The following is a 22961-nucleotide window of genomic DNA, read 5'->3' as shown; positions in this document are numbered from 1 at the left end:
TTATCCAACGTTCTGGATTATCCAATGTATTTTTGTAGTCAATGTTTTCAATATATCATGATATTTTGGTGCTAGATTTGTAAATACAGTCATTACTACATAGCTTTACTGCGTATTGAACTACTTTTTCTGTCAAATTTGTTGTATAACATGATGTTTTGGTGCTTAATTTGTAAAATCATAACCTAATTTGATGTTTTATAGGCTTTTCCTTAATGCTTCCTTATTATCCAACATATTCGCTTATTCAACATTCTGCCGGCCCGTTTATGTTGGATAAGTGAGACTCTAGTGTATTCAAATGTGGGCTAGGCAAAAGTACGGCTAGGTGGATCAATAATTGGTTAAGCGAACAAACTTAGAGGATACTCACCAGTGCTTCCTCTTCATCCTGGAAAGAAGGCACGAGTGGAGTTCCATAAGCAGGGTTCTGTCCTGGGCCCGGTTCTGTTCAACATCTTTATTAACGACTTAGACGAAGGTTTAGAAGGCATGACCATCAAGTTTGCAGACGACACCAAACTGGGAGGGATAGCTAACTCCAGAAGATGGGAGCAGAATTCAAACCAATCTTGACAGACAAGAGAGATGGGCCGAAACTAACAAAATGAAGTTCAGCAGGGACAAATGCAAGATACTTTACTTCGGCAGAAAGAATGGAATGCAAAGATACAGAATGGGGGACAATGCCTGGCTCGACAGCAGGACGTGTGAAAAACATCTTGGAGTCCTCGTGGACAACAAGTTAAACATGAGCCAACAATGTGATGCGGCTGCTAAGAAAGCCAACGGGATTTTGGCCTGCATCAATAGGAGTATAGTGTCTAGATCCAGTGAAGTCATGCTACCCCTTTATTCCGCCTTGGTCAGATCACACCTGGAATAGTGTCCAATTCTGGGCACCACAATTGAAGGGAGATGTTGACAAGCTGGAAAGCGTCCAGAGGAGGGCGACTAAAATGATCAAGAGTCTGGAGAACAAGCCCTATGAGAAGCGGCTTAAAGAGCTGGGCATATTTAGCCTGCAGAAGAGAAGGCTGAGAGGAGACATGATGAGAGCCATGGATCAAGATGTGAGTGGAAGTCATAGGGAGGAGGGAGCGAGCTTGTTTTCTGCTGCCCTGGAGACTAGGACGCGGAACAATGGCTTTAAACGACAGGGAAGGAGATTCCACCTGAACATGAGGAAGAACTTCCTCACTGTGAGAATTGTTCAGCAGTGGAACTCTCTGCCACGGACTGTGGTGGAGGCTCCTTCTTTGGAAGCTTTTAAGCAGAGGCTGGATGGCCATCTGTCAGGGGTTCTTTGAATGCTTTTTTCCTGCTTCTTGGCAGGGGGTTGGACTGGATGACCCATGAGGTCTCTTCCAACTCTGTGATTCTATGATTGTATATACTGTGTTTATATGGTTGGATTTCAAAGTGTAGTTAAGTCACCTTGAAATACTACATTATTTACTTCTTCTTTTGGATTCTTATTTTTTTTGTATAGTTAGTAACTAGACCATGCTTACATGCCTACCAATGTGGTAGATCAACCATGACAATATTTGTATTTTTCAGTATTAAAATTGTTTATTTTGTGCTATTATTGGGCCAGAGAGAGCGGCAGTATTTTGTAGGCCCGATTACATGCCTACCGATGTGGTAGATCAACCGTGACAATATTTGTATTTTTCACTATTAAAATTGTTTAGTTTGGGCTATTATTCAGCCAGAGAGAGTGGCAGTATTTTGTAGGCCAGACTTGATAAGAAACACAAGAAGATTTATTTTGTGAGCCTTTGATGAGGAAGATGTACGATTGCTAGTTGTAATGGAGTCTGGGGGGATGGGGTTTGCTCATTTTGTGGATTAATAGGCAAGTCACACTCTCTCAGCCTCAAAGGAAGGCAATGGCAAGTCTTCTCTGAAGAGAATTCTTGCTAACTCCAGGATAAGGCCTCAACCATAAGTTAGAAACAACTATAGGGCCCACAACAAAATGTTAAGCCTATATTGGTTTCCTGGGTCTATGGAACTTTGCTCATGAGGCATTTATTTGTGGAATAATAGACAAGTCACACACTCTCAGCCTCAGAGGAAGGCAATGGCAAGTCTCGTCTGAAGAGAATTTTTGCTAACTCCAGGATAAGGCCTCAACCATACGCTAGAAACAACTATAGGGCCCACAAGAAAATGGTGGCCCAGTTAGGCCTATGTTGGTTTCCTGGGCCTATCATAGAAGTACAGTAGAGTCTCACTTATCCAACATTTGCTTATCCAACGTTCTGGATTATCCAACACATTTTTGTAGTCAATGTTTTCAATACATCGTGATATTTTGGTGCTAAATTCGTAAATACAGTAATTGCAACATAACATTACTGCATATTGAACTACTTTTTCTGTCAAATTTGTTGCGTAACATGATGTTTTGGTGCTTAATTTGTAAAATCATAACCCAATTTGATGTTTAATAGGCTTTTCCTTGATCCCTCCTTATTATCCAACATATTCACTTATCCAACGTTCTGCCGGCCCGTTTATGTTGGATAAGTGAGACTCTACTGTATTTGCTCATGAGGCATTTATTTGTGGAATCATAGATGAGTCACACTCTCTCAGCCTCAGAGGAAGGCAGTGGCAAGCCTCCTCTGAAAAGAATTTTTGCTACAGTAGAGTCTCGCTTATCCAACGTAAACGGGCCGGCAGAACGTTGAATAAGCGAATATGTTGGATAATAAGGAGGGATTAAGGAAAAGCCTATTAAACATCAAATTAGGTTATGATTTTACCAATTAAGCACCAAAACATCATGTTATACAACAAATTTGACAGAAAAGTAGTTTCAATACACAGTAATGCTATGTAGTAAATGCTGTATTTACGAATTTAGCACCAAAATATCACGATGTACAGTAGAGTCTCACTTATCCAAGCTAAACGGGCCGACAGAAGCTTGGATAAGCGAATATCTTGGATAATAAGGAGGGATTAAGGAAAAGCCTATTAAACATCAAATTAGGTTATGATTTTACAAATTAAGCACCAAAACTTCATGTTATACAACAAATTTGACAGAAAAAGCAGTTCAATACACCGTAATGTTACGTTGTAATTATTGTATTTACGAATTTAGCACCAAAATATCATGATATATTGGAAACATTGACTACAAAAAGGGCTTGGATAATCCAGACGCTTGGATAAGTGAGACTCTACTGTATTGAAAACATTGACTACAAAAATGCGTTGGATAATCCAGAACGTTGGATAAGCGAGTGTTTGATAAGTCAGACTCTACTGTATCTCCAGGATAAGGCTTTCTCCATAAGTTAGAAACAACTATAGGGCCAGTTAGGCCTATGTTGGTTTCCTGGGTCTATGGAACTTTGCTCGTAAAGTATTTATTTGTGGAATAATAGACAAGTCATGCTGTCTCAGCCTCAGAGGAAGGCAATAATTATCTGAAGAGAATTATTAACTCCACAATAAGGCCTCATCCATTAAGTTAGAAACATCTATAGGGCCCACAACAAAATGGCGGCCCAGTTAGGCCTATGTTGGTTTCCATGGAAGTGGTTTAATGGTACTAGTGGAAGGAGGCCTGTGTGTGGGTTGTGTCACTTCATGTGAGGGGAAATAATGTCAGGGAAGAGTATTGAGAAGAGAGGATGTGCTTTTTAGTGCGGAAATGTTTGCGTACTTGTGAGAACCGTGTCTCTTGTTTGTGTGGGTATGTGTTAAGCGCCTCACTACGAGGACTTTGTTTTGACAGCCGGGCTTTTCGTTCTCTTCCCCCCCCCTCCTTTCCCCTGTCACATCACTCCTTCCGCCCCGCCTCCATCCGCTCGCGAGCCAATCGCATCGCCGCGCCGACGCTCTCGGCCACGCCCCCCGCTCTTTTCCCGCCCACGCTTTCCCCCCTCCCTTTCCCCTCCTCGAGTGTTTGTTATGGTCCGGCCTCGTGCCGCCGAAGCCGGCTCAGCTTGGTCACGCGGCAAGGCCTCGCGCCCGCCCTGGCCCCGCCTCCCCCTTGCTCTCCCATTGGCTGTTGCGCGTTTGATTGACAGCCCAGAGGAAGAGGGAAGCAGGGAGGAGAAGATGAGGGAGGCCAAAAACAAAACAAACAGAAATGGAAACGCGTTTATTTCTTTCGTTTCACCTCAGTTCTTGATTGTTATTTTTTACCCCCTGATGGCTGTTATTTAAAAATTTATTTCGATTTAATGTTAATTTAATTTAGTTTAGTTTAAGGTTAGGTTAATTTAAATTTAATGTTCATTTAGTTTAATTTGAGGTTTTTATTTATTTATTTGCGACATTTATATCCCACCCTTCTCACCCCGAAGGGGACTCAGGGCGGGTTACAAGTATATATACATACAATATATTATATTATATGACTATATTGCAATATTATTAGTAATATGTCATGTAATATAAATGTACAATTATAATAGTGAATTATAATTATTATTACATTGTATTACATCATAATAATATTATTAATATTACATGTATATACAATATATTATAATATTAGTATAGTATAATATTATTATATATCATTATATCATTAAATTGATACAGGAGACATGGTGGAAAGATGTCTTCCTGGCCCCTTCTTCTTCTTAATTCTGCTCCAGATAGTTTTATTTCTTTTAATTTAATGTTCATTTAATTTTTGTTTAATTTTATATTTTAAAGTTAATTTTAATTTATTATATTTTAATGTTAGTTTGCTTTAGTATAATTTTAGGTTTTTAAGTTAATTTCAATTTATTTTAATTTCATGTTAATCTATTTTAATTTCATGTTTCTTAATTTATTTTAATTTAAAGTTAATTTAATTAAAGTTAATTTTAATTTATTGTCGAAGGCCTTCATGGCCGGAATCACTGGGTTGCTGTGAGTTTTCCAGGCTGTTTGGCCATATTCCAGAAACATTCTCTCCTGACATTTCGCCCACATCTATGGGAGGCATCCGCAGAGGTTGTGAGGCCTGTTGGAAACTAGGCAAGTGGGGTTTATATATATGTGGAATAATGTCCAATGTGGGAGAAAGAACTCTTGTCTGTTTGAGGCAAGTATGAATGTTCCAATTGGTCACCTTGATTAGCATTTAATGGCCTTGCAGCTGTAAAGCCTGGCTGATTCCTGCCTGGGGGAATTCTTTGTTGGGAGCTGTTAGCTGGCCCTGATTGTTTCATGTTCTTTATTAACTGTCCTGGTTTTAGAGTTTTGGCTACCAGTAAATAAAGAACAACACTCTGAAAACTGGAATTTCAGACATGAAACAATCAGGGCCAACTAACATCTCCCAACAAAGGATTCCCCCAGGCAGGAATCAGCCAGGCTTTGGAGCTGCAAGGCCATTAAATGCTAATCAAGGTGATTAATTGAAATATTCACACTTTCCTCCATCAGACAAGAGTTTTTTCTCCCACCCTGGGCATTCCACAGATAAACAGGGTGTTTGAAAAGTAAATTCCTAGTTTTAATGTATTTATACTTAAAACTAGGGAGTTCTTTTTCAAACACCCTGTATAAACCCCACTTGCCTAGTTTCCGATAGACCTCAGAACCTCTGAGGATGCCTGCCATAGGTGTGGGAGAAACATCAGGAGGGAATCCTTCTGGAACATGGCCATGCAAACCGGAAAACTCACAGCACCCCACTAATTTTAATTTATTTTATTTTAATGTTAATTTGATTTAGTGTAATTTTCGGGTTTTTAATTTATTTTAATTCAAGGCAAATTTAATTAGGTTTAATATTACGTTTTTAAGTCAATTTTTAAAAGCCAAAGAGTGCTAGTCCCTCTCCATGCTACAACTCCCATGATTTCATATATCCTTGGGCCAAGGCAGTTAAAGAGGATTCAAACTGCATTAATTCTACAGTGTAGATGCATCTTATGAACGTCACTCTTCAGACTTTGACAGGTATTAATGCTTATCCCCTTAATGGGAACGTTTATGGTTCAACTGGGTAATGGGCTTCCCAGTCAAATTTATTTCCAAAACCTCTGTATATGCTCCAGAGATTATTGGGGACAAAATGAGTTAATAATATTACTGAAATGCTCCTGGTGATTTTCATTACAGATGCCTCTCTGCTTTTGCTTTTCTTCCTTGCTCTCTTTTAAAGCACAAAAATAGCCAACCGCAGGCGGGTGACTCATGGCACAAAAACAACACTGGGATACATTGGAAGGGAACAAAACAATATGTCAGGTGGGCAGGGCTGCGCGGCTGGAAAAGAAGACAGCAGAGAATAATTGTATGTTTAATGACTGTGAAAAAGTAAAAATTTTGGTCAATATAATTTGCATGGTTTGAGCAAGATTGTAAAAAACAGGATTCGAATCCGTGCTTGTCCCTGAAACTGTCCCTACTGCTTGCAAGTTCTTATTGATAACTAGATTAAGAAGAAGAAAAGGGCTTCTAGTGTGCTAACATTTGGGGATGTAATCCAAGTTCATTGAGGCTAGGGGTACGTCCTTCTCCAGTGAAAAAAAATAACAAGGTATCCCCTCCATAAAGATAAGTTCTGCGGTATGACCCTGTGCTCCATATTTGTAGTATTATGGGCACAAGGTCCCCATCAGAAGTGAAAATTTGCAAATAATAAAATGGCTATTTTTCCACCCAAAGAGCTTCCAGGTTCTTCAGTATAATTCTGTGATCAACGTCTGCTGAAAGGTAACCATAGATCCTCATACTAGAGGATCTAGAGAAACCTACAGAGGTTGACCATGGCATAGAATCATACTGGAGGATGTAGAAATACCTGAAGAAATTGGTCATAGATTCATACTGGAGGATCTAGAGATATCTGGAGAGGTTGTCCATAGAATCATACTGAAGAACTTACAGATACCTGGACAGGTAAACCATAGAATCACACTGGAAAATCTAGAGATACCTGGAGATGTTGACCATAGAATCATAGTGAAGGGCTTAGAGATACCTGGACAGCTAGATCATACTGGAGGACATAGAGATACCTGGAGAGGTTGACAATAGAATCATACTGGAGAATATAGAAATACCTGGAGAGGTTAACCATAGAATCATACCAGAGGACTTAGAGATACCTGGAGGGGTTGACCATAGATTAATACTGGAGGACCTAGTGATACCTGGAGAGGTTGATCATAGAATCATACTAGAGGACCTCAAACAGACATGGACAAACTTTGGCCCTCCAGGTGTTTTGCAGTTCAACTCCCACAATTCCTAACAGCCAGTAGAGTAGGAGCTGGAACCCAAAACACCTGGAGGGCCCAAGTTTGCCCATGTCTGATCTAGAGATACTTAGAGTGAACATATTAATGAAATCTATGAATAATTGAACCCCAAAAATTCAAACCCACAAATGTTGAGGGAAAAGTATATTTGCATTTTCGACTAAAAAATGGCCAACACAGAACTGTTTTTTCTTCTCATCTATATTTTTGTATATTTTTAAATTACTTTTATTACATTTTCACAACAAAATTAGAAATAAAAAGAACAAACAGAAGCCAAAATAAAACCAAACAATAGGATAAAAAAAACCACCATAATATCCCTCTTTGTTACTTCCCCCAATCCCTGCCAACTGAGACTGCTTATATATTTTTGTTAATGTAAATAAAAGTAGTCCTTTTTCTGAAATTTGCCTGGATGATATTTTAATGTTTTTTTGCTGAACTAGGATTTTTTTTTGTTTAAAAGAACTGAGCCAAGAAGCAGTGTCCACCTTTCTAAATAAAACGGCCAGTGCTTCCTGTTATGTTGTCCCGAAGTACAGTGTGTCCTGTTCTGTTTTATGGAGCAGTTATGACAAGTGAATATGGCGAGTATTAAAAAGACCCATGACGAATGGTGATTATGCCTTCCCTTTTGTGAAAGTATGTAAATAATATCCATTAATCTCCTTGCGCAAGAGATGCCTGTGGCTTCTTATTGAGAGCTAACGGCTTGCCAAGTTTTCGGAAGTTTAAAAAAACAAAGCAGTCTTTTTTAAAAAAGGAAAGGATTCCAGAGGCGTCTAAAAAGGAAATAGCTTATGCATCTTTAATCCTACAATCTGAACTAATTAGGGTTTGCTATCATTCTAATATTTTGTTGACATTTGATTAACTGAGTCTCTTTCGGAGTTGAGAAGGGCGGTATATAAATACCGCAAATAATAATAATTAACACGTGCCATTCCAATAAATACTGGCGCTGAATTAAAACTTGGCCTTTCTGATGTTTGCATTTTAAGCTGCTGGCAGAGTCATGGGTCCATTTGAAAAGCTGGCAAGCTTCTGGAAGCTAAAAGCTAGCCTTTCTAACTTAAAGGTCTTGGTTTTAGACTTGAAAGTGCTTCCAGGAAAAGAGCATTTTTCTGATATAGGAGATAACAGTTGGCTATTCACATTTGCAGGTTTAACTTTCGGAGACCTGATTATTTGCATTGGCTGGGTATGCTTTCTCTTCCCTTCCTCTATTTCTCCCTAATACCTCCCTCCCTCCCTCCCCCTCATACACCCCTCGTATTTCCATTTTTCCCCTTCTTTTTCTCCTCTCTCCCTCCCTTCTCATATATATGTCACCTACCAACAGCCAGCCACTTCCTTCCCTTTTTTTCCCAGTGACATCCCAGAAGGCTACTTCACCTAGCCACAATCAGTCCTTCACCTAGCCACAGCCAAACTGCTTTGTTCCTTTTCTTTCCCTCTGCTATGGGACAAAAAGGGGCAATTCTTTCAGTTCAAACCCCTAAATTATTTTAAGTTGGACAATGAAGGATATGTATGCTAAGTCTGGTCCAGACCCATGAACCCACGGAGGAGCCTTTGTGGTACAAGCAGACCAACCAACCAATAACCATATACATCCATATGTTGATTATATACCTTGTATATATAGATTACATTTCAAATCAGATTTGTTCCGATGTTTGCTAGCCTGTTTGCATCAGAATTAGGGAGACTTTGCCTACCTTGTAGCGGTGTCAGTATCCTGTCGCTAGTTGTTAAATACAGAAACATCCAAGTGTTTCTAATCCAAATCCACCGAGTCCGCCAAGTTCATATGTTTCAATTGTTTTAATGATTGCCATCTCTTTTCTTCACAGAAACAATCACATTCAGTAAAGATATATTCAGTTTTTCCTTCCGTTGTGATGGCAGAAAAGCTGACTTTTTATGCAACTACAGGCTCTCTAAAGCCTTACTCTATTCCTGGTTTTGAGCTCCTTCAATTCATTTGCAATTTATGGCTCTTCTTAGTAAGATTTTTTTCATAGAAGGGTTTGCCTTTGCCTTTCTCTGAAGCTGAGAGAGTGTGACTGGCTCAAGTGGATTTCCATGGCAGACAGGGATTCGAAACCTAGAGTTGCAGTCCAAGACTCAAACCACTACATCACCCTGGCTTTTATTTTACCTTTCAAAACAAAATAAAAAGTTATTCTACCGACTCCCTTGTCTCTGCAGAATACACAGAGGGGAAGTAAGGCAAAGCACAGAGGCCCCATTTGGGATAGCTGAGAATGCAGCCTGTGACATCAGTAGGAGGGAAATTTTCCGACCAGGAACAAAAAGTTCTGTGTGCGTCTTCCTGAACAGTGTATGCAGTGGGAGGGAAAGGGCAGACACCCTCCACTGATGGAAACCATCGCTCTGTGATGGTAAAAAGTAGGGCACATGTGGCCACACAACATTGAAGTGTGGTCAAGATGGAGCAACACATGAATAAGAAAGAACATGCTAGGAGAGGCCGCAGCAGTTTGCTTTTGCCATATAGTACTAAACATATGGATGGTATCATGTTTGGGAAGGTTGTACTGTTGTGAATTGGCTTTAAAAGCAGTCAGGTTTCCTTATAGAATTATAGAATGCTAACTTTGGAATACCCCAAGGGTCAAGTCCAATCCTATTCTTCCATGCAGAAATGCACAATCTGAGCACTCCTGACAGATGGCCATCCAGCCTCTGCTTAAAAGCTTCTAGAGAAGGAGACTCCATTGGACTCCAAGGCAGCATCTTCCAATGCCAAGCAGCTGTTACCATCAGGAAGTTCTTCCTAAAGTTTAGACGGAAAATCTTTTTTTTCCTGCAGTTTGAATCTATTGTGCCACGTCTGAGTCTCTAGAGCAGCAGAAAACTAGCTTCTGAATTATCTGAAATAGATTTTTAATATAACGATAACTTTGCTTATTTCTGTCCTGATGTGGAAGTGACAAACTTGATTAATCCTCTTGTCATCCCACTTTTTAAACAATTATTCAAATGTCCCAGTTTCTCCTCCCACTCTATCCCTTTGTCTTGAGATTGCTTCAATTGCTGCAGATTGCTTTCAAAGTGCAAAAGTAATTACAGTAGAGTCTCACTTATCCAACATAAACGGGCCGACAGAACGTTGGATAAGCAAATATGTTGCATAATAAGGAGATATTAAGGAAAAGCCTATTAAACATCAAATTAAGTTATGATTTTACAAATTAAGCACCAAAACATCATGTTATACAACAAATCTGGCAGAAAAAGTAGTTCAATATGCAGTAATGCTACGAAGTAATTACTGTATTTACGAATTTAGCACCAAAATATCATGATATATTGAAAACATTGACTACAAAAATGCGTTGGATAATCCAGAACGTTGGATAAGCGAGTGTTGGATAAGTGAGACTCTACTGTAATAACTCAGGGGAGGGGGGAAAGGACAGGTGGGAAAAGAATCCTGAAATTCCTGGTAGCAAATTGGTGCAGCTTGTATATTCTAATTAATAACGCTTTCCAGCTTCACCATACGTTGATAGTAGTTAGTTACGTGTGTTCCAGTTTGCATCTGAAAGGTTGGTGGGCTTTCCCTTTAAAGTGAACCTTTTATTGGCTATCTTTTCAAAGCACTATTAATGATAAGAAACGGACAGTACAGTCGACTCCCCACAAAAAGGCAATATAAGTAATATATACCATCTCATCCATTTAGAATTTGAGTATTACCCAATTTAGATATAGCACATATGTTCTCCCAGCTGAGTTCCAACAACTGGTAAAATTTGGGAGAGATCGCGCTTTGGATAGCATAGGGAAGAGTTAACATCCTTGTGGTGATTCCTTTGCTGTCTGCTCCTGTTCAGAAGATTTCACCTTTTTTGTTCCTCTGACAATTGGATTTTGAAAAATTTGGCTTATTGCAGAAACAAGGATTGGTGATAAAGTTTCATTTGGGACCACTTTTCCTCATGATAACTCATTTCAGGAATGAATTTTCTCTCGCTTCCTGTTGTCTCACTCCCGTTTTTAACTATGAGTTGTTTGTAAGTTGGGTGTTTGTAACTCAGGGAATGCCTGTATTGGAAGAAAGCAAAATAGCTTTCCCCTGAGAACTAGTTTATTAAAGAACTTGAAAAAATATGATTATTCTATAAAGTAGCATCCAGTCATGGTATCACATAATCACGCAAGAGTTGGTTACTTCCATATCAGTGCAGTGACAAACCAATTCCAAGGTTTAGTCTAGACCTTAAAAGAACTGTCCATGGTGCTGAACCCTATCTGCAAAGTAAAGGGGAACTTTGGGTAACTCTTTTGAAGTTCAGACTAACTCTAGTTTTACCATCCCTGTGACATGGAAGCCACCAGCCAGGACCGGGAGACAGACAGAAGAAGTTTAATCTGTTCATTGTTTCAAATACTTCAGTAGCTTTTAGTCTGGCAGATGGCAGCCTTCTGAGAGTTTACTTATCAGTCTTGTGATCTAGCACAAGTAATGGTTTGAGTGTTGAACTATAACTTTGGGAGACTAGGGTTTGACTCCCCACTTGACCATGTAAGAAGCCCTCTGATGTGGGAGCAACCAAATCACACACTCTCAGCCCCAGAGAACAGCAATATTCATCTGAAGAAATCTTTCCATGACTCCACCAAGATAAGTTCATCTTAGGATACATACACATATGAATCTTGCTTATCTCTTCTTGGGATACTAAGGATTGAACATTAGGTCATGTGTGTATCAAGCAGATGTTTTGCCATCCATTTTAATCCAGTTAGATGCTTCTTATGCTGGTATATACTGATGCGTAAATCCATTTATTAGTTCCAGCTAGAGAAAGCTTTCTCAACCAGTGAGATTTACACAAATATTACTTCTTGCAGTTCATTCAGTAGATCTAGCCTAAGTGGGACTAGCAATTTTATTTAAGCATTTAGGTTTGTAATCTGTTTTTGTCTCTTGAAGTTTCAAATATTGTAATTCAGAGGCAAATTATACATTTCTTAAATTGCTCAAAGCACCTTTATAAGTATTTTAAATAGCAACTGTGGGATGGGAATTACATTATCTTTCTCTTTCTTTGCCAACTGTCATGACTGAAATTGCCTACCCCAAGCTGCTATTTGACCCATGATATAAGGTACTTTTGATTCTAGCGTTGCACCAGAGCAAAGAGATGATATGAGTATAGCAGATTATCTTTCATTGAAGGTTATGGAAAAACAGTATCCCTTTTCCATCTTTCTTGAAGTCCTGATCCAGAACCTACACAAATGCAGTTCGCAAGCAACAACATACAAAGATGAAAAGGAATTTAACTTATATGTAGCTTAAACTTTTCAATTTTTCCAGCTGTTAAATGTCTAAAATGGAATATATGAGCCATTCTATTGTCTCTGACCAGCAAAAACAGTTTTAAAAAGATTAAGTAAATAAAGTAAAACATTCCAAGAAAAGTTGCTGTTGAGCAATAGAAGAAATTCTTTTCACTGCAACTGGTAGAAGAACTGATTAGACAGCCCTTTACTGGATTTAAGAACATTGTGGCCTGTAGATTGATTAGCAGATGGCCCTTGTCTCTAGATTGTTATAAAATGCACAATTATGTAATAATATTCACAGGGATTCCTAGTGTTGTTTCATGGGATTCACCCAAAAATGAACAAAGTATGCAGTCTACTTTTATTATTTTGATTTTTGCAGATTTCATTATTCACAGATTTGATTAAAAATGATCTCTGTAGAAATCTCTAGGTCCTCTTAAGTCTAAAGTTTAGGGCAGGGGCCAGATAAATGACCTTAGAGGGCCTTCAATGTTAGTTTGGGGATCTCTGTTCTAGGTTCTCCAGTGTTATTCTGTGGTGAGCTTTCAGAAGAATTGAAACAGAATTATGCTGTAAAATCTAAAATTTCCTACAAACATAAAAAAGACAAAACAAAACACCGTTTCTTTATTCATGTTTTTTTCTTTTTCATGGGAGTCCTATTACCTGCAACCCCAGCAAATGTGAGGGCTGAGTGTAAATGCTATAGTGAAAGTATTATGTCAGTGAAATGTTTGGAGTATTGTATTCACTTCTGAGTGCCGCATTTTAAGAAGGATATAGGCAAGTTGGAGGAAGTTCAGAGAACTGCAATGAAGATAAGTGTAAAGAACAAAGCATATGAGGAGAGGTTGAAGGTGCTGGGCATGTTCAGCTATGGGAAGAGAAAATGACGTGATGACATAATCACATTCTTTAAATACCCCAAGATCTGCCATAGAGAAGAGCATGCCGCCTTGTTCTTTATTTCAAGGTACAGGAGGGTGGGCATCGCTTGAACATTAGAAAGAACTTCATTACAGTAAGAAGTGGTTTTGCATTGGAACCAGTTTCCTGGAGAGGTGGGGGTTGAATAGTTAGTGATGGGGATGCTTTAGCTGGAGAGCTTGCAATGAACAAAGGGTTGGACTTGATGACCCATGAGACTTTTTCCAACTCTATGATTCTACAGAATCTTCTATGTATATTCAAAATAAGGAACAAAAGATCAACATAGTGTCGGCTTAGTTGTATTTGGCTCAGAATTGTGGTTCTTCCAACACACCAGTGACTATCCAATGGAGGAAGTGTGGATTAGACATTTTTGATTAGAAATTCAGACAAAAGTGGAAGAAGGAAGGAAGGAGTTTTTCCACTGGGCGAGTAAAAGTACTTATGTCAAGATCTGTTATGTTGACTAGATGAAAAGATAAGAGGGTTCCTTTACCTTTAATACTAGTACAGATTAGAAGATGGATATTATGGATGTTCAGCCTGTCACCCAGAACCCGATGCCTTTTGGATTCTAGAGTTATTTGCCCCCAAAGGAACTTTTCCAAGAGGTGATTTATGTTTGTAATTGAGATAATACTTCCAATATTTTAGTTGTTGGTCTGTACATATATAAAATATGGAGCAGCACCTTTCTCCATCATGACTGATTGGATAAAAAACCTGTAGATATATCCTGACGGATGGATGTTACTTGAGAAGTTTTTTTTCAGAAATGTCATGTTTTTTATCCTTGATTGAAAAACATTCTCCTCTTCTTCAACAGGTCCCATCTTTCTTCTGTAGCATCTAGCTGGCCCTTGCAATATGCAATATATGGAATTGCCCTTGAAGATGACCATATTACTTCATTTAATGCTAAGAACTTCTTCAACCCTCCTATTTGTCAAGGGCCAATGTCCAGCCTTCCAAATGTCATTCAACCACTGCATTTCCCACCATCTAGTGGACTTCAGTTTATCCATTGCTGGATTTGAGTCTTGAAGAAACATCTACTTGAAGTCATAGGGTCATCTTCAAAGGCAGACCCGTGTAGAGCATGTTGCAGTAGCCAAGCTGGATGTTATGGAATCAAGATGTGATCACTCTGGAGTTGGGGAGATAACTTATTTTTAAAAATTAACAATGAACAATTGGGACTGCTTTCTCAAGAAGAGGAGGCAATCTAGGAGAGCCTGACACAGTTTACCTCTACCTAAGCATCTTTGGAAGACAAGATTCTGTCTCCATCTCTCTTCTCCCTCCTCACTGAGTTGAATGCAGCCTATTTTTACACTTTGACCTCAGTTTGTAGTTACTTAAGTAAGCTGTGGATAAAGGTGGTAGGAAGGAGAACGTGGGACATTTGATAAGCAGCTGAAAAAATGGGACAGTGGAGGATTAATTAGGACTGTCCCTGCCAAATAGGTACAATTGAAGGGAATGTGATTGTTCTGTGCCAATTTTGTAGTTTGCTAAGAGGCCTGATTCAAGCTGCTTCTTAAAATCTTTGAATATTTTGGGACTGTCATAAGTTGTACAGTACTGTCTCTACCCATAGTAGATCCCCTTATAATTGAGATTTAGTCAGGAGGCACATCTATCTTTGCCAGTTTTGTGGCTGCTTCCAGCAACAGACAGCTTGGAGCCTTTATGGCAATGGCTCTCAAAGTGTAGAATGTCCTCTCCCTAGTATGGAACAAAATTACCTCTTGGCTATCTGTTTTATGAAGGCTGTGTGACCCATCAAAAACATTACGCAAATCTTGGAATGCCTGTTACTCAGTTTGCATTGCGCTTGAAGTTAGGCTTGTTCTGTCTCTGATGTGTGAAGGTTCCTGACATCAAGCACTTTTGGAAGTTGCAAGAGCAATACCGACTTACACAAATAAAATAAAATAAAAATTTATCTTCGTAATCACATAGCAGCATAGAAAGTTGCAAAATTTATCTAACTCAAGGATGGGCAGCTGTAAAAGGCTAAGGGGATATGCTCCCTAGAGAACATTCTGAAGCAAAAAAGATTTTTTTAAAAAATATGCAAAAAATGGTTTTTGATCCTTTGGGGAACCAGGAGACTTCAAAATGTTGAGGTAAATGCACCTAAAGAGCATCATGGAGCATAAAATTTGATCCCTAGGGACAATACTTTGCTCATCTGTGATCTAGATCAATATTGTTTAGGCAAAAGGAACCTTTGGCTCCCCAGCAAATGCTGCACTGCAACTCCCATAATCCCTTATCATTGGTTATGCTGCCTATGTTTTAAAAACATCTGGAGATCCATATGTTTTGACTGAAATAGGGACTTAAACCAATTGTTATTCCCACTGAATCAATCAGAATTTGGCAATTCAGCCCTTGCTTAATTTTATCTGTCTAATGGGTCCATTCTAGTTGGGAGTAAAATTTCATTTAGGCCCAATTTCCAACATGGGTCTTTTCCTAGCAAAGGCAGGATTGAGCCCATGACTCTCAGCTCGCAAACCATGGACTCTAAACCATTGAACTAAGAGTTCTCTGGAATTACATCATTCTTTCAACATCCGTTTCTATTCCTTTATGGGCTGATAACATTTGAAAGGGTAGTGGTTTAATAGCACCCATTTAGAAACAGATAAATTGCAGGGGATTGTTATATGTTTTCAAAACAAATCTAGATTAAAATAGGCCACTTTGCAACAATTTTTAATGGGAAAGGGAACAGGCAATCCTTTTATCGACAGTAACCATAGTTAGCATGGAATGAGTCACTTTAAAAGGGAGAAAATACGTAAAACAAAATATTTTCCTGCTTTGGAGCCAAAAGACTGCAGGAACACATCCGTTTATAGTAAAACCCGAGAAGAGATTTAATAGCATTTGACGATAAGCTTGTTAAAAGCCAGTAGAGCCTGGCTGCCAGGTTTATTAGTCTAATAGCAACAAACTTAATCACAAAATGGGGAAATAAAGGGTCTTCTAAAGTTGTGGGTAGGCTGAAGAGCTACAGTAATAGCATGTTAGCCCTAGAAAGCAACATATCCATTTTGCGGTGCACATCGGAGGAGGATACCAAGCAAGGTGACTGGCTAAATAGTAAATCCTTTGCTAATGAAATTGTCCAGTTTGATTCTCTCCCCCTAGCTTTTAATGCAAAACTATACAAGCTGATTTTGCAGGAAGTATAGGGGTGTGAATCTGGAAAAAAGTACTTGTCAGAATGATTATTCTGCTACTAAGACTGGTCAGAAGAGGAAGTGGACCCGGCTTTCTGTTTGTTTTCTCAGGGTTTTCTCTATCAGTCTATGTGTGATGTCACATGTCAGCACCATCCAGGATGTTTGCTTTGAGGGATAGGTAGTTAACCCTGGGTTACATCTTCATCTGAAAATACCAAAAGGTTATAATGCAAACAGTGACTAGAAACGCATTTTCTTTTCCATGCACAGTTGCATGATATATAAATAAAAAAAGTGCTAAAAGGTCACTGGTTTCCGGTACGAGCTGATTTCCTGAGCAACTATATTTTTTTCTAGAGAATGAATGTAAAAAAAAAAAAACGATTCTCAAAACAAATGAAAGAAAACCCCTGGGTTTTTTTTCTGGTTTTGTTGCAAAATATCTGTCCCAGAAGTGAAAAAAGAGAGCAACTGCAGGGTTGGGAAAAGAAAAACCAAGTTTATAAAATACTCAAGATATATTAGAAAAACATGTTTAAAAGTCTACATTATTGTTAGATGAATGGTGACTTCAAGAATTTCATAGGTTTTTGCTTAAAGTGTATCTACACTAGAACTAATGCAGTTTCACATCACTTAAACTTCCATGTTCAATGCTATGGAATAATGGGATTTGTAATTTTTGTATGGTCTTTAGCTTACTCTGCCAAAGAAAGCTGCTTCTTCCCAAACTAGACCCATGTATCCATGGAGGATACTTTCCCATTTACCTTAAACTACAGATTTGACCAAATGCTAAAGATCTTGTAAAACTATAACTCCTAGGATTCCATAGCATGAAGTCAGGGCAGTTAAAGTGGTATCAGACTGTGTTAATGCCACAGTGTAGATGCATTCTTACTTGTGTAGCACCAAAGAACCCAATTTTGGGGTGTGTGTTCATATAAAAGTAGAAGGTCAGAGAAAAAGGCGGGGGGGGGGGGCAACATTCTCTTAAGGAACACTGCTACAGCCCTGGCTAGAAGTATTACCTTCTAATGTATAAAGCATTACTCAGTGGCACATCTCGCATGCATCAGGCGTGCAGCTTGGGAACATCAGATCTCTCAGAGACGCACACCCAGGCGGCTCTGCACCATTAGGCAGACAAAATGAGTTCGAAGGATAATGTGGTATCACTCAAAAGGGAAATTAAATGCTGTGAAATGCAACGTCGCTGTAGTGTTACAAAGCTGTCACTAGGTGGACACCAAGACTATACTGTAATACTGGTCAAATATTCTTTCTTTTTTTAAAGGCTTTTTGTTTCTTCGGTTTTGCAAAAGGCACAGTTTGGTGCATCTGTGAATAACAAGTTGAGGTTGCTGTGGTCATGTCTAATCGAAAAGAGATGTTGCTCAGTTTAGTTGTTGGGAACATTTAATCGTTTGCCGTGTTTAAGGAAGGGCTGCCCACTTCCTTCTGGAGCTGTTTGTTCATTTAGATCATCTCCAAAAATCCCCTCTTCTGGTTACAGATCACAAGTTTTTAGTTCAATCCTTGATCCCCATATCCTCCAACATTTCACAGATGATAACTGAAAGTGCATTTATACTATAGAATTAATACAGTCTGGTATCACTTTAAGTGCCATGGCTCAATGCTATGGAATCCAAGGAGTTGCTGTTTTACAAGGTCTTCCACCTTTGTCAAAATAGTGCTGGTACCTCACAAAACTGCAGCTCCCAGGTTTGCATAGCATTGAACCATGGTAGTCAGTGTGTTTCAAAGCGACATTACTTCTACCATTCAGATGCACCCTCTGTGTTCCAGGCCCCATCTATACTGCCATATAATGCAGTTTCAGATTGCAGATGAACTTCATTGAACTATATGGCAGTGTAGACTCATATAATCCAGTTCAGTGCTATTCAGTGCATTATATGAGTCTACACTTGACCATATAATGCAGTTAAAACATGGGAGTGTTTGTATTTACTGATGTAACCATTACTTCCATTCAACATCAGGAGGTAATGCAAGTGGATGACAAAATAACAACAAGCCTTTTAAAATGGTGATAGTGGTGATGAAGGCTCCATATTTACTTTATTACCTGATTTACTTCTCTCCTTTTCATTGCTACCTTTAACTAGATCAGTGGTTCTCAACCTGTGGGTCCCCAGGTGTTTTGGCCCACAACTCCCAGAAATCCCAGCCAGTTAGGATTTCTGGGAGTTGAAGGCCAAAATATCTGGAGACCCTCAGGTTGAGAACCACTGCTCTAGACCAAGCTGTGACCCTCTAAACCGGTGGTTCTCAACCTGGAGTCTCCAGATGTTTTTGGCCTATCAACTTCCAAAAATCCCAGCCAGTTTACCAGTTGAAGGCCAAAGCATCTGGGGAATCCCAGGTTGAGAACTACTGCTCTAAACCAATGGTCCTGCCTTTGGTCCTCCCAAGTGTTTTGGACTTCGGCTCCCAGAATCCCTGAGCATTGGACAATCTGGCCAGGGCTTCTGTGGGTTGGAGTCCCAAACACCTGGGGGACTAAAAGTTGGACACCAATGCTTAAGACCTTGTTGGATTGCAACAGCCAATATCCCCCACCATTGACTGTATTGACTTGCTTGGACATACAATAACATAACCTCAGAAGAGAAGGTCCACAGAATTCCCATTCCTGTATGAAGCAGTGGCTCCTGATTGCTCATTTTGAAAGTAAATGTCAAAAAGACCGTTGAAGTCACAGATTTTGCAATATGTTAGGTGCAGACTTTTTTTTTCTTTCTTTCCCTCTTCTCTTCTTCCTATTTAATTATGTTTATCTCCCTTTCAGGTTCAAGGGCTGCTTTGTTGAACTTTTCCTCCCATTTTCTCAATCCTAACTCTGCTGTGTCATCATGAAGAGACATTATCAGCTTGGCGCCCGAGAAGCTGATTTCATCGACTGAAGAACAATGTATTTGGTAGTTTCCAAGGCAACTACCATTTAAAAAATCCCAAAACGACAGAAGGCTCTTGTGTGAGGCGAAAGGTTGTGTACACTTCTTTCATCTACTCCATTTTCCCTTTTTTGGAAAACAAATTGTTTTGTTTCTTCTCAAGAACGTTTCCATTTTTTACCACTTTGGCACTGAGAAACTTTGAAGTCTAGCCAGGAGGTTGATTATACAATGAAGAATTGGACCTAATCTCATGGGTTATCACAAGGAAATGGCCTAATGGGAGGAAGAATGCCTGTTAAATCTTCAACCTTGAAAGAGAAGAAGCTGCAGGTATCTCCATGGATGAGGTCATTCCTTGAAAATGATCCCAGATCTTCTATTGCCTTCTAGATCCAGGCTGATTTATGACTCCTTCAACCAGGTGTTTCTCCAACCTGCCTTGATTTTCAACAATGGTAGCTTCTCCATACACTCCTAAACAAGCTGTTTTACCTCATTACCTGATTGTTCCTAATTTCTAAACTTTGGAACTCATTTTATTTTGCCCACACTTTACCAAAAGATCTGATTATCATTTTCTTAAAGACAATCCAATATATTATGATTTCTTCTCTGTCTTCTCCAAATTAAGCAAGTTTCTGACTCTTTCAAACTTCCATCACAATGCCCTGCTATTGCGGTTCAGGAGTGTATATGGCCATGTGCTTGTTGCTATGGCCTACTATTGTGATGTGGCTTGTGTTGTGGAGCAGCTCGGTGGAGTAAATTCCTGTTTTCCACTAGTCAGAAAGACTACTTTTGGTTGGAGTTCGGAGAAGGACTTGGACAGCTTAGAAGATAATGGTGGAGGTCCAGCCTTTTGTGCTACTAAAGGTAGGACTAAAACGTCTATGTTAAGTCTACAATGATTCATGCCTTAGTCCTGGCCTAAGTAGACAACTGCACTAAATTAAGTTGTCCTTGAAATGTTTTGGGATGCTGCAGCTTGTGCAAAATGAAGACTTGTGTTGTGTGTGCATTGGGGAGATCACATAACACCATGCTTACAAGAACTGTAGCATCCATCACAATGGTCTCTTGTAGTTTATAAGTGTGTGTGGCCATGCGTTTGTTACCAGGGCTTACCATTGTGATGTGGCCAGTGTTGCGTCATCTGCTTGGCAGCTCTGAGAAGCAAATACCTGCCTTACTGTAGTCAAATAGCTTCTTTTTAAAAAAAAGATTTTTATTTATACTTTTATTGTTACATTAAAAGTGGGGGAACAATTTAAGCAAGATAGACAAAGACTGAAAGAAGAACGTCAGAGGAATAGTCGAGACAAAAAAAAGGATTATATATATATATATATATATATATATATATATATGCATATACATTGTATCTTAGTATATTCATATATATATAAAACAGTCACCAGGAAAAAACCCCATAGCCTCCCCCAACAAAACATATATAGTAGCGTCTTCTAGATCCTCTGCTTAGCAGGTCCAATTTTCTTCATACTTGTTCCTTATTCAGCATTGGTGTTTTTACTTCTGCTGGCCTTAGGTTGTTATTTTCTCCTGTTCTATAATGTTCTATTGTTTATTTTATTTATTTAATTATTTATTTTTTCTAGATATTGTTCCAATTTACTCCACTCTGTCCTTTGCCTTTTTGCGTTGTTCTGTGATACTATTTCTGTCAAAATGTCCATATTTTTTATATCTAAAGCTCTCAAATACCATTTTTCCAAGGCTGGAGTTTCTCGGTTTTTCCAAATAACTTCTGTTTAGAGTATAGAGAAGAACTTCAGACTGCTTAGGAGATAATGGTGGAGGTGTATCTTTTTGTGCCGCTAAAAGTAGGACTTTTAAAAAAAATCGGTGTCTTCCGTGGCCAAGTGGTTCACGCCTTAATTCTGACTTGATTAGACTACTGTTCTTGAAATGTGTCGGGAGGGTGCAGTTGGGTGTGCATTAGAAGAGATCACATAACACCAGGCTTACAAGAATTGTGTTATTTTCCAAACTGAATGGGAGGTGCTGGTTTTGACCAGCAAAATACTAAAGAACTTGAGGCCAGGATATCTGAAAGATTGCTTCTTCCCATACAAGGCCGACTAGAATTTGAGAACTTAGAGGCTTAGCTGTGTGCCCCAACATCTCAAGAGATTAGGTTGAGATGCAAACCTAATGGGGCTGTCTTTGGATCAGCCTTTCAACTGTGGATGTCTCTGCCAAAGAGGTTAAGATTCCCTCATCACTTTTGATCTACTGATGGGCATCTACAATGGATAAGCAAAGGTTGGCCCTCCAGATGTTGGAAAGACAGCTTCCATCAGTACTTGCCAATATGCCAAATGGTGAGCGATTCTAGGATTTGCAATCCAACAACATCTGGAGTGCCATAAATTGCACACTGTGTAGTAAAAGGAAAAGAAATACAGGGATTTTTGAAGACAGCGTTAAAATCATTGTCCTTCTGTCACCTATCATACCATACTTTCGATATCAGAAAAGTAGCCAATTCAAGCAAGTCTTGCTAGAATAGAACCTTGCTGTTTCCCAGATCACACTTTCTTTATTGCATTGTTTGCTTTAGGCAAAATGCCCCAACTCAACACTGACTGTCCATATTTCTCCAGCCCTCCTTCACCATGTTCCCAATGCAGATGCTGCTTTTAGAAAGCGTACAGTTAAATGGATGAGGAGAAAAGGGGAGAATTGGTTAGATGAGATACTAGAAAATGGAGCTCCAATGTCAGAAGATTTCTTTAAGGGGAAGCATGCCTGTGTGAGATCTAGGGTGGTGTAGTGGTTGGGTATTTGGTTATAACTCTGGAGACAATGGTTTGAATCCACACTCAGCCATGGAAACCCACTATGTGGCCTTGGGCAAGTCATAGTCTTTCAACCTGAGACGAAAGCAAAGGCAACCCATCTCAGAACAAATCTTGTTAAGATGGCCTCATGATATATTTGTTGGACGATATGGATGAAGACCTTGGACACGGTGGGATATATATATATGTGTGTGTGTACATACATACACACACACACACACACACACACACAGTAGCTTGGGTACCCGGCGGTGCCCAGGTTATTTGAACAGAGCTTATTTTGTTTTGGGATGTTTGGTCATATCAGTTTAATGTGTAATGCTATTTATTTGAAAAAACCCTGTCTTTCCTTTTGTTTTTTATGAATGCTCCCATTAGAAAATGCATAAGGATGGGGATGAACTACAATTCCCAAAATCATGGGTCAGTCCTCTCCAAACCCTGACAGTATTCAAAGCTGGCCATGTTAGGTCTGTGTGCCAAGTTTGGTTGAGATCTCTCATCTGCTGG

The 22961-nt window shown here is 39.2% G+C and overlaps 1 long non-coding RNA gene across 2 annotated transcripts in view; it reads left to right on the top strand.

Moving 5' to 3' along the window:
• Positions 1–22961, top strand: part of LOC134299673 (uncharacterized) — a 126794-nt gene that overhangs the window by 7580 nt on the left and 96253 nt on the right. For both annotated transcript variants that reach the window (XR_010006939.1, XR_010006938.1), the window contains exon 2: positions 19518–20499. This is a non-coding gene — a long non-coding RNA (uncharacterized LOC134299673). The remainder of the gene's footprint in view (positions 1–19517; positions 20500–22961) is intronic.

This window comes from Anolis carolinensis, chromosome 5, assembly GCF_035594765.1.
Source record: "Anolis carolinensis isolate JA03-04 chromosome 5, rAnoCar3.1.pri, whole genome shotgun sequence".
NCBI classification, from domain to species: Eukaryota; Metazoa; Chordata; class Lepidosauria; order Squamata; family Dactyloidae; genus Anolis; species Anolis carolinensis.
This window is presented reverse-complemented; position numbering and strand designations above follow the sequence as displayed.